This window comes from Macrotis lagotis, chromosome 1 (genome assembly GCF_037893015.1).
Source record: "Macrotis lagotis isolate mMagLag1 chromosome 1, bilby.v1.9.chrom.fasta, whole genome shotgun sequence".
Lineage (NCBI taxonomy): Eukaryota > Metazoa > Chordata > Mammalia > Peramelemorphia > Peramelidae > Macrotis > Macrotis lagotis.
The window spans coordinates 645,900,575-645,918,686 of NC_133658.1; the positions used below are offsets into that span (position 1 = coordinate 645,900,575).

Sequence of the window (18,112 nt, forward strand, 5' to 3'; positions counted from 1 at the left end):
TGTGGTTTAAAAAATAGTCAAGAACAGTCAATATGGTTTTTGCTGCCCAACAACTCCAGGAAAAATGCCAGGAATAGAACAGAGGTCTGTATATAACATTTCTTGATCTGACCAAGACCTTTGATGCCATCAGTCATGAGGGTTTATAGGAAATTACATCAAAATTTGGTTGCCTGGAGAAGTTCATCATTATTGTATATCAGTTTCATGACAGCAAAAGCATGCCCAGACTCTGGATAGTGGATGATGCTCAGAGTCATCAATGGAGTGAAACAAGGATGTGTCCTTGCTCCCACACTTTTTAGCATGATGTTTTCAGCCATGTCATCAAGTGCCTTCACTGAGGATGAACATGGCAGTCAACTACTACACTAATGGCAAATTCTTCAACTTGAAAAAGCTACAAGTCAAGACCAAAGTAGAGGGAGTATTGGTACATGATCTTCTGTTTGCAGATGATTGTACATTCAATGCAGCCTCTGAAGCTGAGATGCCACAAAGTATGGAACGATTCTCTGCTGTTTGTGTAATTTTGGTTTAACAAGTAACACCAAGAAAATACAGGTGCTCCATTAGTTAGCACCACACTATCCACATATGGAGCCATCGATTATAGAAAATGGAGAAGTTTTGAGTACTGTGGAAAAGGTCACTTACCTTGGCAGTGTCCTTTCCAAGGAGGTACACATTGACAATGAGGTTGACACTCAACATTGCCAGAGCTAGTTCAGTATTTGGGAGGCTCCGAAAGAAAGTATAGGACAGAAGAAGTTTTAGTCTGACTACAAAGTGAAGATCTACAGAGCCATTCTGCTGACCTCATTACTATATGCATGTGAAACCTGGACAGTCTACCAGTACCATATCAGGAAACTATGTCAGTTCCATTTAAATTGTTTTAGGAAGATTCCAAACATCACCTGGCAAGAGAAGATACCAGACACTGAAATCCTTTTTTGAGCTAAACTGCCTAACATTCCAATATTACTACAAAGAGTGCAATTACAATGGACTGGACACATTGTTAGAATGTCAGAAGTATGCTTGTAAAAAAAATACTATTTTATGGAGAACTCACACAGGGCAAGCACTCACAGTGGGGTCTACAGAAGTGATACTGAGTCATCCTGAAGGTCTCATTGAAGAAATTTGGAATTGATGGTACAACATGGATGACACTGGCACAGGATCGGCCAGAATGGCATGCCCTCATCATTTGAGGGTGCTACACTCCATGAGGAAGGCAGAATTAAAGCAGTTCAAAGGAAACATGACATCCCTGAGTTTAGAGTATCCACCCCAGAGGTTCATGTGGATTATTTGAGCCCAACCTAGGTTAAACCATTCCAAGCTCCTATTGATCTGATCAGTCACAGTCAGACACACTGTACTTTATGTCAAATATAGTGATGTCATTGTGGTCTTCTTTAATAATAAAGGACAAGAACCAACAAAGGCACCAATAGTCTCAAATGGAAATTTGAAGTGCAGTTGTCTCTATATTTGAGCATCTCATATTTCTTTTGAGCTACTGCAGTTCTACTTGCTAATAGAGCACAGCATCTTCTTTGTTGAGGGGCATTCCTTTCTAGGTGGACCTTTGCATTGTCCCCCATGTCTGACATATTCTTTACAAAGACTTGGAGTGTTCTTGTTTTACTTCTTACTACTATGTGAGTGTCTGCCTTGAGGTCTCAGTCTTTTATGTAAACATACATTTGGCATTGTTGCCAGACCATAAGCCTACCTGGGAGCAATTAATATTTTTCCATTGTTCAAATCTGACTTTATGTGGAAAGTATTTTGTAATTGTGTTCATATAATTCCTTGGGTTTTTTTGTTAGGTAGACCAAGAATTTTATGTTGGCTGCAGTTGTTTTAATGGAATTTCTCTCTTTTTCTACTGGATTTTGATAATTATATAGAAATTCTAATATTTTGTGAGAGTTTATTTTATATCCTACAACTTTGTTGAAGTTGGGTACTTCAACTGGTTTTTAGTTGATTCTCAAGGATTTTCTAGGGATTCCATAATATTGCCTGAAAACAAGAGTGATTTTGCTTTGTTTTTTTTCTGCTTTGTTTATTCTAATTAGTTCAATTGTTTTTTCTAGTTTTATTGCTATAGTTAACTGTTCCAGGACGATACTGAATAACAGAAATGGTAACACCTCTGATTTTAATGGTGAGAGAAATGATTATTAATATTCAAATATTGTCCTATTTCCTTGAAGCCCAGCCTTTGAAGGACATCACTGATCTCTGCCAAAAATTTATCCTGCCTTGACCGTCTCTAGGTGAATTGGATTTTTCAGACAGGTCTAGGAAAATTTGCCCTCTCTTCTTTTGTCAGATAGCTGATATGGATAAAGATAATTCTCTTTGACCAAGACTGAGTGACTTCCCCAGGACCTCATTAGAATAGTCCATCTCTCCTGAAAATATCCATTCTCTTATTGTTAACTAATCAGAATTAATTTCCACACATAGGAACATCTACTCTTCCAAGGACATATAAGCATTGAGTAGGTCTTTGATCTAAGAGAGATACAATCCTTTAATATCCTGGGGTTGTTAATAACATTATCCAGAAACTATATCTCTTGAATATTTTATGCATAGCATTAGGAAGCTTCTAGCTTTTTAACACTATAGATAGAGCTTGCTAATACTTTTCAATTCTACGTCCTATTGAAAAGAAAGTTTCATTTCTGTGCTTTCTAGTGTTTGATGGGAATGTGGTATATTTTGTCAAAACTTTTTTTCTGCATCTATTGAAATAAGTATATTGTTTTTGTTTTTATTATCAATTATGCTGATAATTTTCTTATTATTGAATCAGGCTTGCATTCCTGGTACAAATCCTACCTGGTTATACTATACCTTTGTGATATATTGCTTCAATCTCATTGCTAGATTTAAAAATTAATAAAATAATAAAAATTAATAAAAAATTAATAAAAGCTAGGAAAATTGGTCTAAAGTTTTCCCTATTTTTTGCTCTTCCTGTGTTAGGTTTCAGTGTCTCATTTACGTCATAAAAGAAATTTGGTAGGACTCCTTTGCCTTTTTCCTGAATACTTTATATTAATTATTTAAATACTTCATGGAATTTACTTGTGAAAACATCTAGTCCTGGATTTGCTTTTTTGTCTTCTGTTGATTATAAAATCTGGGGGGGTAATCCTTCCTGCAAATATTGTAACTATTCATTCATTTCACTTAGATTGTTTAATTTATTGGCATATAATTTTATAAAATAGATCCTAACAAATGCTTTCATTTCATCTTCATTGGAAATAAATTTACCCTTTTCATGATTGATTCTAGTAATTGGTTTTCAAGTTATAAAATCAAATTAACCAACAGTTTACCTGTTTTATTGGGTGGGGGGGAGGGTTTGGTTTTTGAATTTTACAATTTTTCCCCCAATCTCCCTTTCCTCCCCACCACAGAAGGCAGTCTGGTAGTCTTTACATTGTTTGCATGCTTTACATTGATCTAACTTGAATGTGTGAAAGAGAAATCATATCCTTAAGGAAAAAATAAAATATAAGAGGTAGAAAAATTACATAATAAGATAACTTTTTAAAAAAATTAAAGGTAATAGTCTTTGGTCATTGTTTAAACTCCACAATTCTTTCTCTGGATACAGATGATATTCTCCAATATAGGTATCCCAATTGTCCCTGATTGTTGCACTGATGAAATGAGCAAGTTCATTAAGATTGATCATCAACCCTATGTTGTTGTTAGGGTGTACAATGTTGTGGTTCTGCTCATCTCACTCAGCATCAGTTCATGCAAATCCTTCCAGGCTTCTCTGAATTCCCATCCCTCCTGGTTTCTAATAGAACAATAGTGTTCCATAAAGTACATATACCACAATTAGTTCAGCCATTCCCCAATTGATGGACATTCACTCCGTTTCCAATTTTTTTTCCCACAACATACAGGGCTGCAATGAATACTTTTGTACAAGTGATGTTTTTAACTCTTTTTCATGATCTCTTCAGGGCATAGACCCAGTAGTGGTATTGCTGGATCAAAGAGTATGGACATTTTAATTGCCCTTTGGGCTTAATTTCAAATTGCTCTCCAGAAAGGTTAGATGAGTTCAAAGCTCCACCAACAATTTATTAGTGTCCCAGATTTGCCATATCCCTTTCAATATCGATCATTGTCCTTTCTAGTCATATTGGCTAGTCTGATTGGTGTGAGGTGGTATCTCAGAGATGTTTTAATTTGCATTTCCCTAATCAGCAATGATTTAGAGTAATTTTTTTTCAGGTTTTTGCAAGGCAAATGGGATTAAGTGGCTTGCCCAAGGCCACACAGCTAGGTAATTATTAAGTGTCTGAGACCGGATTAGAGTAATTTTTCAAATGACTATGGATCACTTTGATTTCCTCATCTATAAATTGCCTCTACATATCCTTTGACCATTTGTCAATTGGGTAATAATAGCTTGTTTTTTTTAATAAATTTATAATTTGACTCAGTTCTCTATATATTTTGGAAATGAATCATTTGTCAAATTACTAGTTGCAAAAATTGTTTCCCAATTTAATACATTTCTTTTGCTCTTAGTTACAATGGTTTTGTTTGTGCAAAAGCTTTTTAATTTAATGTAATCAAAATTATCTAATTTGTTTTTTAGTGATGTTCTCCATCTCTTCCTTGGTCATAAACTGCTTCCCTTTCCATATCCCTGACAGGTGAACTATTCCTTGATCTAGTTTGCTTATCATATTATCTTTTATGTCTACATCATATACCCATTTTGATCTTATCTTGGCATAGGGTGTGAGATGTTGGTTGGTCTAATCCAAGTTTCTGCCATACTAACTTCCAATTTTCCCAATAGTTTTTATTGAAGACAGAGTTTTTCTCCCAGAAGCTGGACTCTTTGGGGTTATCAAACAGCAGATGACTATAATCATTTGGAGCTATCTATTTTGCACCTAGTCTATTCCACCACTGATTTCTTAGCCAGTATCAGACAATTTTGATGACTGATGCTTTATAATTTTAGATCTGATAGGGCTAAGCCACCTTCTTTTGTACTTTTTTTGCATTAAATTCATGGAAATTCTTGACCTTTTGTTTCTCCATTTGAATTTACTTACAATTTTTTTCTAACTCATTAATTTTTTAGAATTTTGATTGGTAGGGCACTAAATAAGTAATTTAATTTAGGTGGAACTGTCATTATATAAATTATATTAGCTTAGCCTATCCATGAGCAGTTGATATTTGCCCAGTTATTTAAATCTACTTTTATTTGTGTGGGAAGTATTTTGTAGTCATTTTCATAGAGTTTCTGCCTTGGCAGGTAGACTCCCAAGTATTTTATAGTGTCCAAAGATACTTTGAATGGGATATCTCTTTTTTAACTCTTGCTGCTATATCTTGCTAGTAATATACAGAAATGCTGAGGATTTATGTGGGTTTATTTTATATCTTACAACTTTACTAAAGTTGCTCATTGTTTCTAGCAGTTTTTTAGATCTTTTTTTTAGGATTTTCTAGTCTACAATCATGTCATCTGAAAAGAGTGAGAGTTTTGTTTCTGCCTTCCCAATTCTAATTCCTTCAATTTCTTTTTTCTTCTCTTATTGCTGAAGCTAATATTTCTAACTCAATATTTATGAGTAGTGGTGATAAGGGGCATCCTTGTTTCACCCCTGATCTTATTGGGAATACCTCTAGCTTATCCCCATTGCATATAGTGCTTATTCACGGTTTCAGATAGATACTGCTTACCATTCTAAGGAACGATCCATTTATTCTTACACTCTCTAGTGCTTTTAGTAGGAATGGGTGCTGTATTTTGTCAAAGACTTTTTCAACATCTATTGATATAATCATATGATTTCTGAGAGATTTGCTATTGATAGAGTTAATTATACTAACAGTTTTCCCAATATTGAACCAACCCTGCATTCCTGGGATAAATCCTTCTTGGTCATAGTGAATTGTGCTAATTATAACTTGTTGTAATTACTTTGCTAAGATTTTATTTAAGATTTTTGCATCTATATTCATTAGGGAGATGGGTCTATAATTTTCATTCTCTGTTTTGACTCTTCCTGGTTCGGATATCAGCACCATATTGGTGTCATAGAAAGTATTAGGCAGAGTTCTATCCTCATCTATTTTTCCAAAGAGTTTATATAGAATTGGAACCAATTGTTCCTTAAATATTTGATAGAATTCATTTGTGAATCCATCTGGTCCTGGAGACTTTTTCTTAGGGAGTTCATTGATGGCTTGTTGAATTTCTTTTTCTGAGACAGAGTTATTTAGGTGTTTAATTTCCTCTTCATTTAACATGGGCAATTTATATTTTCATAAATGTTCATCCATTTCACTTAATCAAATTTCTTGGCATATAGTTGAGCAAAATAGTTTTGATCATCACTTTAATTTCTTCCTCATTGGTGGTGAATTCACCTTTTCATTTTTGATACTAGCAATTTGGTTTTCTTCTTTCTTTTTTTAAAATCAAATTAACTAGAGGTTTATCAGTTATATTGGTTTCTTCATAAAACCAACTTTTGGTTTTATTTATTAGGTCAGTAGTTTTCTTGCTTTCAATTTCATTAATTTTTCCTTTAAATTTTAGGATTTCTGATTTGGTATTTAATTGAAAGTTTTTAATTTGTTTTTTAAAAAGTTTTTTAGTTTCATGCTTAGTTCATTGATTTCCTCTTTCTCTATTTTATTCATGTAAGCATTTTGAGATATAATACGTCCCCTAATAACTGCTTTGACTGTATCCCATAAGGTTGGTATGTTGTTTCATTGTCATTGTCTAGGATAAATCATTAATTCTATACATAATTTTTTGTTTAATCCACTCATTTTTAAAAATGAGATAATTTAGTTTCTAATAAGTTTTATGTCTATCTCTCTATCACCAAATATTGCATGTGATTTTTATTGCATTGTTTTCTGAAAAGGAAGCATTCACTATTTCTGACTTTCTGCATTTGATTATAAGATTTTTATGCCCTAGTGCATGGTCAATATTTGTGTAGGTGCCATGTACTACAGAAAAAAGGTATATTCCTTCCTATCCCCATTCAATGTTCTCCAAAGGTCTATCATGTCTAGGTTTTCTAACATTCTATTTACCTCCTAAACTTCCTGCTTGTTTATTTTATGATAAGATTTATCTAATTCTAAGAGAGGGAGGTTGAGGTTTCCCACCAGTAGAGTTTTGCTGTCTATGTCTTCCTGTAATTCACTCAGGTTCTCCTCTAAGAATTTGCATGCTATACTGCTTGGTGCATACATATTTAGTATTGAAATTGTTTCATTGACTATGGTACCTTTAAGGAGGACCTAATAATATATTCTGCTCCAATCTTTTACCTTTAATCTATATGTATCTCTCTGCTTCAAATGAATTTATTGTAAGCAGCATATTGTAGGATTCTGGTTTTTAATCGACTGCTATTTGCTTACCTTTTATGGGGGAATTCATCCCATTCACATTCAAAGTTATAATTACTAATTCATCATTGTCCTCCATGATATCTTCCCTCTGTTTCTATTTTCCTCTTTTTTCACTTTATCCATATTCCCCAGTATTTTGTTTCTGAATACCACCTTCTTCAGTGTTTGTCCCCTATATCCAACCCCCCCTCCCCTTTCTTTCCCCTTTCCCTTTGCCCCTTCTACCCTCCCCCCTTCCCTTTCCCCTTTTAATACTTGAAAGATAAGTTTCTTAACTTAATTGGGTGTGGATGTTAACTTTAAGTCAAATCTGATGAGAGTAAGATTCAGGCAGTTCTCAACTCCTCCCTTCTTCCCCTCTATTGCAATAAGTCCTTTGTACCTCTTTATATAATGTGATTTACCCTCATCGAATCTCCTCCATCCTCCTGTCTCTTTACTGCCCCCCCTTTTAAGGAAATATTAGTTTTAAATCATTCTATCAGAGTAATGGATATGTCACAAGTGTCCATTACTTCTGGCTAAGTACATTCTCTCTAATAGTTACATTTCTCAAGAGTTATGAGAATCTTTCTCCCAAGTGGGGATGTAACCCATTTCATCTTATTGGATAAGTTTTTTTCTTTACCCTTTCTTTTACCTTGCCATGGGAGTCTTAAGTCTCCTGTTGAAGTCCAAATTTTCTATTTAGCTCTGGTTTTTTCATCAGGAAAAGTTGGAAATCTCCTATCTTGTTAAATATCCATCTTTTCCCCTGGAAGAGAAGGCTCAATTTTGCAGGATAGTGAATTCTTGGCTGCATTCCAAGCTTCCTTGCTCTTTGGAATGTCACATTACAGGCCCTTCCATCCCTTAATGTTGATGCAGCCAGGTCCTGTGTAATCCTTACTGTGGCCCCTTGGTATCTACATTATTTCTTTCTGGGGAGGGAAATAAGATTGGGAGAAAAATTGAAAAGCTCAAAACTCAAATAAAATCTTTAAAAATAAAAAAAAAATAAAAAAAATAAAAAATAAAAAAATAAATTGTTTCTTTCTGGCTGCTTGCAGCATTTTCTCTTTTATCTGATAGTTCTGGAATTTGGCCACAAATATTCTTTGGGGTTTTCATTTTTGTGATCTCTTTCAGGAGGGGATTGATTCTTCTTTTGTGTGTGAGTCAATGGGGTTAAGTGCCTTGCCCAAGGTCACACAGCTAGGTATTTATTAAGTGTCTGAGGTCAAATTTGAACTCAGGTCCTCCTGATTCCAGGACTGATGCTCTATCCACTGTGTCACCTAGCTGCCCCTGATGTATTCTTTCAATAACTATTTTTGCCCTCTGGTTCCATGATAACAGGCTTATTTTGCATCACTAAATCCTGTAATATTGAGTCCAGGCCTTTTTTCCTCCTTGATGTTTTCAGGAAGCCTAATGATTCTTAAGTTGTCTCTTCTGGATCTATTCCAAGGTCAGTAGTTTTGCAAATGAGGTATTTTATATTTTCTTTTTTCAGTTTTTGGTTCTGTTTAACAGATTCTTGTTGTCTCATGAAGTCATTAGTTTCCACAGATTCTATTCATTTTTATTTTTAAAAAAAAGGATTTTCATTTACCTTTTGCAACTCCTTTCCCAATTGGTTGGAATTCTATTTTTGAAGGGGTTTTCTATTTGCCTAATTGTGGTTTTGAGAGAATTATTTTCTTGTTGTGCAATGTTAATTTTCTTTTGCAAATTGTTAATTTTCCCTTGCGTTTCTTTTCCCACTTTTTCCAATTGATTTTTAAACTGCTTCCTGATTTCTTCTAGGAAGTCTTTCTGGGCTGGAGACCAATTTCTAAATCAGGATCTTTGCCTTCAGAGTAGTTTTGTATAGATCCCCCCCCCCCCACTTCCACTGGCTTTTTTCTTCATTTTCCTAAGATCTTGTGTTGAAGGAGGAGCTGGTTCACAGACCTTTGGTGTTCAAATTCCTAGAGGTTTTGCTCACTGGGTTTAATAACTCCAACTGGCTTGCCCAGTAAGGGGTGCTGGTTGCTTTTTCTGGAGTGTCTGTGACCTTGATTTGAGGCCCACTCCCTAGGCCTGGAGAGGGTGCGGCTGTAACTGGGTACTATTATACTTGAACAATGTGGGCTGGGCCCAGACCTAGATTTCTTTATTCAACTGAGGAAACTCTGCTGCCCACATCTGAGCCTGGGGCATGGGGTGTGGGGGGGGGGAGGGAGGGAACTGTTACTGTGTTTGTTCTGTGAAGAGGAGTTTGCTGAAAGTATGGAACCCACAGCCCTGGTTCTCCAGAGCACCCGAGCAGTGCGGATAAACTTCCAGCTGTACTCTGCAACTCTCTGTGCTAGAACTCTCCCTTCCACCCCACTGGAACTCCCCTTCCTTCCCCACACACAGCCAAAGCCTCCCCAGATGATCTCAGGTTGGTCCTAGGGCTTCACCCCCCCCCACCCCCGCCCCGGGCTGGTTCTCTGCTCTCTGCTCCCGGTTCACCCACGTTACCCTGAGACAGACTTTGTTTGGAGATATTCTTCTCCTAGCTTCTTTTTCTGGATTTTGTTGGTCCATTCTCTATTAAGAGGCATGATTTATATTAGCTCTGAGGGAAAGTCAGGAGACCTTAGCATAGTGCTGGCTTCTCTCCACCATCTTGGCCAGTTTTATTAGGGTTTTAATTGGTTTTTATCATAACACCAGTCCCCAGTTTTATCAGTTCAATGGTATTATTACTTTCAATTTTATTAATATCTCTCTCAATTTTCAGCTTTTTTTAAATTTGTTTTAATTGGGGATTCTTAATTTATTCTGTAGCATTTTTTAGATGCATGCAAATTACTTGATCTGCTCTTTGATGCAAGCATTTAGAGATAGAAAATTTTCCTATAAGTACTGCTGCACTCCATAAATTTTGTTATGTTGCCTCACTGTATTCATTCTCTTTAATGAAACTTTTTATGTTTTTTTTACTCAAATGCAAGATTTAATATAGTCAATGTGGAATTTTGTTCTGTTAGATTATTGTTACAAGGGTTTTATTTTTCTTTTTTCCCAGTGGAAAGGGGTGGTGTGGAGGGAGTGGAAAGAGATATGAGAGAAAGAGAAAATAAATGCTTTATAACTAAAAAAAAATTAAATTAAAATCAAATGTTAAGTATTATGCAAATGACAATAGAAGATAAGATCTTGATGACGAAACTCCCTTTTCTAAAGCAAGTTGGCATTTTCACTTTAACTTGCAGTCTTAGTTGCCTAAGAGAGCACCAAGCTATTAAGAGGCATGCTCAATATTCCAAGTTAGTATGTGCAGAGGCAGGATTTGAACTAAGTGAGTCTTCCTACCTTAATGACAAACTCTTGTCCATAACACCAATGAATCATTCTTACTATTAAATTAGCAGAACCAGAAGAGCACTCAGCAAGTTGCCAAGGTGATATTAGCTTTCCACACTTCATTCTTCTTTTCCATAAAATGAGGGGCTTGGAATAAATAAACTAAGGTCTCTTCTACCTTTAACACTTCTCAAATTATTGGAAATAGTTATAGATATGAATCAGATCATTAAAACAGAGGAAGAGTTAAATCATAGTACTTAGAGCTGGGATGGGTCTTCTATAATATGTATGCTAAGCCTCTTCATTACAGATGAAGAAACTGAAGCCCAAAAAAGTGAAGCTACCTACCCATAGTGTCACACAACGACTGATAGGATCCAAGTCCAGATTTTGCTGAAGCCAAGTTCTGTGTCCTTCCAACTACACGTCAAATCCCCCCAACTCTCACCACTACCACTACCACAATGTATTAACACCAGTGATTACATAGCATGGGTATCTTATTTCCCTGTTATATTCCACTAAAATCTTAATAGATTATCTTCTATATATACCCAAAATGCAACAGAAAATATTCCCAGATTAAATCAGCTGACTTCATTATAATTCCAATGATGAGCAAAAACAAATACTGAGGATTTTATATCCACAGATTGGGAAAGCAAATTCTACTTTCTTGCATAGAATAATCAACATCTTTGCTTTAGCAGCTGGCCCTCCTCTTAGAAGAGAAGGTAAAGGTCTGAGGAATAACTTTCTACCATCCAGGCTAATGGAAAAATGTAAATTTCTTTTTTTAAAAAAAAAGCAGAATAATAGTCTCAACAAAAAAAGAAAAGAAAAAGAATTTCAAGTTGTAAAATGATTTTGGCCCATGTGAGGGAACTTGCATGCTCTGAATAAAGAGAAAGTTGCTTCTTGATTTCCAAAGAATGAAGTTGTGGATCCATAAGGACAATCATATAATAACCAGACAGTAAAGGTCAGAGGAAAAGAAGCTGTGTAATGATAATGGTACAATTCCTGCTGAAACAAACTCAAGCAACTATTGTCTGAATTATCTTTCTAAGGTGTAGCATAGAAACTGTCCAAATGGATGATGTTGCCTACTTCTAGTAATTTGCTTATAGTCAAATAATGCTGCCAGTAACAAAGCTAAAGGTTGTATGACTGAAGAGCTTAGGAGCACAGGTACTATTTTTGCCCATTAAAAGTAAGGACTTCAGAAGAGAAATGTGGATTTTGGGACTAGTTAAAAGATGGAAGCTTGTAAAAATGTATTTGTGTGAAGTCTTACAAATCTTTACAAAAGAGTTTTAACAGAGTAGGAATAGAAATGGAAAGAATTGTCTACACATATGTCCACCAAGCTAGATATCATTAGGAATAATTACAATGAATTAAGAAAAATAATAGCAAAGATGCTTAGAGCACAAAATTCAAGACAAGGAGTCAAGACACCAGCAAATATGTACAAATGCACCTATGCTTAGAATATAGTTCTGGAAAGGTATATTTTAAAGAAACTAGGTAAGAGTATGTGCTGTTGAGAGAGATAAAGGAGAGGGAGGGAGGTGTGTGTGTGTGTGTGTGTGTGTGTGTGTGTGTGTGTGTGTGTGTATGGCTGTATGTGTGAGAGATAGTGTTCAGGGCAATATTGTAAACTAAGAAGGTATGTGAGCATACCTGTGAGCATGTATGCCGTTGAGGGAGATAAAGGAGAGAGGGTGTGTGTATGTGTGTGTGTGTGTGTGTGTGTTGGGGAGGGGGTGTATGTCTTCTTGAGTTTGCTTTCTCTTCCAAAAGCAGAGCTAATAATTTTACTTGTTTTATGATAACTTTATCCTTTAAAGGGTAGAGGAATCAAGAAAAAGAACTCTATATCACACCAAGATGGATAATGGATAAACTAATTGCTAGGATGAAAATGACTCCTTGAGGGGAAATGTCCATTCTATCTTAGATTTTAATGAGAGGAGCAAAGAGAGGAAAGAAAATCAGGCTGATTTAAAATTTCTCAAAGAAAAATTAGAACTAAATTAGGATTAATTTAGGCCTAAATCATGCACTAAAATTCTACAGGAGATACCTATAAAATAATAAAATGGATCTGTGATTTCATCTATTCATGAGTTCTTTCATGTTTGTTAATTTTGTATAGCTCTCATTCAAGCTATTGTAAATGTTCACCACAGGATATCAACATATTGGCATCCTTCTTTGGTTCCCCCAACATCAAGAGCACTCCAGTGGAGCATTCAAGCCATCAGCCTCTCATGTCTTTCTCCTTAATTATATTCCTAATTTCTGTTCTTTTTCAGGGTTCTTTTTTGGTTATATGTTGTAAGCTGCTCATACCTATCATGTGTGATGCTTATGTTCTTCAGAAGCACTAATATACCAAGTTGTGCTGACATACAATAACATAACAGTAACAAGCTTGGATAAAGTAGTCTAAGAGTAATTGGAAGCTCTCAGGAATGAAATTCCAAAAACACAAAGAGAATCATGATTAGAAAGAAAATTGGGAGTTATCTTAAGTGTACCTCTGGGAATGACCATGGAACTCATCAACCAACTTAGGTTTTAAATAGACAGTTGAAGAAAAGGGCTGACAACAGAGGATGGATACAAAAGCATATCAGAGTCCTGTAAAGTTAGTATCAGTATATTCAAGCTCATAAAAAGAAAAAAATGTCAGGGTGGCTAGGTGGCATAGTGGATAAAACACCAGCCCTGGAGTCAGGAGTACCTGGGTTCAAATCCAGTTCAAATCAGACACTTAATAATTACCTAGCTATGTGGCCTTGGGCAAGCCACTTAACTCTGTTTGCTTTGCAAAAACCTAAAAAATAAAAATAAATGAATAAATAAAAGAAAAAATGTCAAGATAAAATTAAAAACTGGGTTTATAACTGTATTGTTTTTAGTTACTTGGAGTGGAGGTAAAGGGCCATTAAGCTGCTCAGCTCTCATTTTACTTTTGTTTTCTCTATCAAGAGTAAGAAAAAATTGAAGAGAAATGGCTAATGGTAAGTTGAAACTCTAGAAACAGAAAGACAATTTTTACACACAAGAAAGTCAAGACAGAAGATTCAAATTAACTATATCTTTGACTACTTTCAGAATTGGTAAAAGTGATTGCTGAGACATGATGTGAGATCTTTAAAAGAGTATGGGGGGTGGTAGGTGACACAGTGGATAGAGCACTGGCTCTGGAGTCAGGAGTACCTGGGTTCAAATCCAGTCTCAGACACTTAATGACCACCTAGCTGTGTGGACTTGGGCAAGCCACTTAACCCCATTTGCCTTGCAAAAACCTAAAAAAAAAAAAAGAAAAAAAAAGAAAAAAAGCTGGTTACAAAGAAGAACACATCTTCCTTGTCCTTCCACACCTGAGGGCCTGACCTTCAACCTGATTTGGATTGCATTGTTGGGCAGCTAGAGAGCACAGGTTCTGGAAGCCCACCCAAAAGTCACTCCTCCCCAAAAGGCAAAATCTCCAATGAGGGACTTGGATCTTCCCAGGTCACCACCCCTTCCATGGACTCTGGGAGAGAATTTAAGTAGAAGGAGAGAGAGGCTGGCCCTTTTTACCTTCCAGTATCCTGCTGAACCCTGGCCAGCTGGCCTGACCAATTCAATTAGCAGTCCACATGGTCTTCTCTTTAAACTTTTTAACCTTCCTATTACTTTTTTTAATATGTTGTAATTTCCTTTAACAAATCTTTGTTTTCTTTCTAAAATCTGCATTCCTGAGTCTGAGTCGTGATTCATTGAGGGGCAGAACCTAACCCAAGAAACAAATCAGTGACATTTTGGCAACCACTGCAGGATAAACTGTCTGCCCAGACTGGGAAGCTGAATCAAGTTCAATATGGCCACAAGTTAAGGGAGACTGTTAGCCAAGTCTGCAGAGCCTGCTCCATTTGTGTTCAAGTGTACTCTGAGGGTGGGGTTAAGCCTACACTCTTAAAACCTGTCCAAAGGAGAAGTACCTATCCTGGGGAAGACTGGCAAATTGACTTCAATAATATACCCCCCTTGTCGAGGCTTTAAGTTCCTCCTTGTCTTAGTGGACACCTTCACCTCTTGGGTGGAGGCATGGCCTTGTAGAACTGAGAGAGCTCAGGTCTCCAAAGTCCTTTTGAAGCAAATAATCCCCAGCTTCGGCCTGCCCTGCTCTTTGCAGAGTGATAACGGTCTCTCAGATAACTCAGGGAGTAGCTAGAAATGAACATCACATACTTTCTTCATTCAGCATGGCTTCCTCAAGCATCAGGAAAGGTAGAAAAGATGAATGGCACTCTCAAACGCACCTTAGCTAAACTGTGCCAAGAGACCAAGGGAGACTGGATAACTCTTCTTCCAATAGGATTGTTAAGAGTTTGTATTGCTCCACGGGAAAACATTAAGCTTAGCCCTTTTGAGCTGTTTTATGGCAAACCATTCTTGACATCAGATATTCTTGTGGACTCAGAGCAACACCTAGTTACACAGTTTGCCATACAACTAGGCGAGGTTAGAACAGCTTTGAGTAAGCTAATAAGCATGTGCCCAAAGCTGAAGATAATGGCTCTAGGGAAGTCTTTCCTATAAGTCCAGGGGATATGGTATATTAGTCCTGAAAGGCTCAGCAAACAGATCCACTGGGGGGTGAAATGGAAGGGACCATATCGAGTTATTCTCTCTACCCCAACAGCAGTGAAATTGGAAGGTCTCCCTAGCTGGGCTCACCTTTCTAGGATTAAACCTGTGCCTTCCCCAGCTTCTCTAGGTGAAACCACATACTCTTGTGAGCCACTGGAAGACTCGAAGTACCTGTTTAAGAAGGAGGAGCCTTGGAGATAAGTGTCTGGAAACTTTTCACTCCTTATAAGCTATTATACTGAGCTATTGTACTTGTTGAATCAGATTCCTATTCTCATCCTCACTGTCCTTAAATCAAACACATTATGTCATTACTAATTATTTTTGTCTTTTCATTCCTATCTCTCTGGGCTTAGAGTAAAGTCAGATTCTTCATAACTGGAACTCCATACCAAGAAAATACTGCAAGAGGCATCTTGGATGCAAAATCTCCATTCCATCTTGAGCTCCTCTTCCTGCAGATCTTCTTGGAGGGCCTGGTTACTCTCCTTGCTGAATACTTTGATTGTTCCACTTATAATAATTGTTCTTCTGTTTCTTTTTGGCCCTTGCCTACCTGTCAATTTTGTCTCCTCTAGGATTCAAGCAACAGGCCTACAGCTAGTGACCTCGGTCCAACACCAGTATCTACAGCTAGTGACCTGGGCTGAATGTCAGTCTCTATCTGAACCTGGGCATGGGAGTGATGAGATCAGCTAGAGCCAAACTTTGTAAATCTTTTGTTTGCATTGTAAAGGGAATCTTCCTTTGTCTTTCCATACCTGAGGACAACTGGATTTGGATTGCACTTCTGGGCTGCCAGAAAGCATGGGCCCTGGAAGACCAACCAAGAGACTCCTCCCACAAAGGCAAAATTTCCAATGAGGGACTTGTGTCACTCCCGGGTCACCACCCCTTCCCATGGACTCTGGGGGCGGAGGGAGAGGCTTGACACTTTTTACTCCTGACCAGCTGGCCTGGCCAATTTAATCAGCAAACCAGATGGTCTTCTCTTTAAACTCTTTTGAACTTTTCTATCCCTTTCTTAATATGCTGTAACTTCCCTTGATAAATCTCTATTTTCTTTGTAAAACCTGCATTCCTGAGTCTGAGTTGCGATTCAAGGAGGGGCAAAGCCAAACCCCAAAAAACAAATCAGTCAAAAAATATTTGTGTGTGTGTGTGTGTGTTGACTAGAATTGCAGTAGATTAGTAGAATGCTAAGTACAAAGTTTAACGATTATGTTGTAATGACAATTTAGACTTTGGTCAGTAACGCAAGCTGCAAAAATTAACTTTGATGCTGTTTAGTACGTAAGACATCCAATAAAGCCTCTGATACTATTCTTATAGAAATGATGTAGTGAGAAAGTAGATAATTAGATGGTCAAACAGCCAGACCCAACAAGTAGTGATGACTGTCAATTCAGGTCTCCAAACCACCCTTTGACCTTCTGATCACCCTTTCAGTCACCAAAGTTCCTAATCTTAGAGTCATCTTCAACCTTTCACCATCCTCACCTAAATCCAATTAGTTCTCAATGTTTGTAGATTTTAATATTGTATTACTCATATTCAACCCCTTTAAGTTAGCATCACCTTATCTGAAGCCCTCAACACTGCTCACCAGTTAGATAAAACATCCTGAAAGTCTCCTAGCTTTCAAGTTTTTCCTAAACCAATCCATCCTTTACAAAAGGACCAAAATAATCTTTACAAAGTAGTTCACCTTCAGTGGGTCTTTAGCCTCCTTTTAAGGCCCTTTACAATCTATCAACAAACTAACTTTCCAGCCTTTAAAAAAAAAAAAACCAAACCAAATTCCCTCTGCAATTCAGCCAAATTGAACTACTTAGCTCTACACCGAAATGGATGCCTTGTCTATTTCTGCCGGCTTCAACCCATGCCAAGAATGAACTTTCTTCTCATCTTTTCCTCTTAGTTGCAAGCTCAAGCATTTTATACTCTTCCCTGATGCTGCTTGCTCCCACTAGAAATTTTCTTGTCTAGATTTGTTTTGCATCTTTCTCTTCCTATTTTGCTTTAATATCGGAATTAAAAAGTATTTTTAATCTATGATTCTTCTTCATCGCTTTCTTGTCTAGACAATAACACAGTAAATAAAGGCCCCGATGTCCTGCCTGCCTGTTTCTGGGGTCTGAACGCTCACTCTGAAGGTCCAACAGCTGGGCTCCAACTCCTCCCGAGCTGACCTGCAGCAGCCAGGGCAGGGGTTAGTCTCGGCGTGTCAGCATCCTCGGCGATGGGCCAACAGCACTGACTGGGGCCCTCCTCTTCTCCCGGCAGGTCGTAGATAGGAAAAAAGACACCCGGGCCTCTGCCTTCCGGTTGCTCCGGCTAGTGGGGGAAAGTGATTTCCAAAAACAAACAAAAAGCTCTACGTATAAACAAGCTACTGAAAAGATGGGGCGGAGCCGCGGCTGAAGCTTGCCGGCCAGCCTGGGTAGAGCCAGGGGGCCGAGGGAGCTCAGCCAGGAGCAAAGGGGGCGTCGGAGGGGTGGAGGGGGGCGGGAGGCCCGCGTGGAGCCGCCTCCCGGGAGTTCCTCGCGGCGGCTCCAGGGGGCCGTGACGGCGGACGCGCGGGGCCGGCTCCCAGGGACGAGGGCGCGGGGTACGGGGGAGCCGAAGGGGCTGCCGGGGCGGAGCCCGGCCCTCCGGGGCAGGTTCGGCCCCGCCC

The 18,112-nt window shown here is 37.8% G+C and overlaps 1 long non-coding RNA gene across 1 annotated transcript in view; it reads right to left on the bottom strand.

Annotated features, from left to right (window-relative positions):
• LOC141507544 (uncharacterized) overlaps window positions 1–18,112 on the bottom strand; it is a 138,497-nt gene that overhangs the window by 51,614 nt on the left and 68,771 nt on the right. The gene's annotated exons all lie outside the window — the stretch shown is intronic.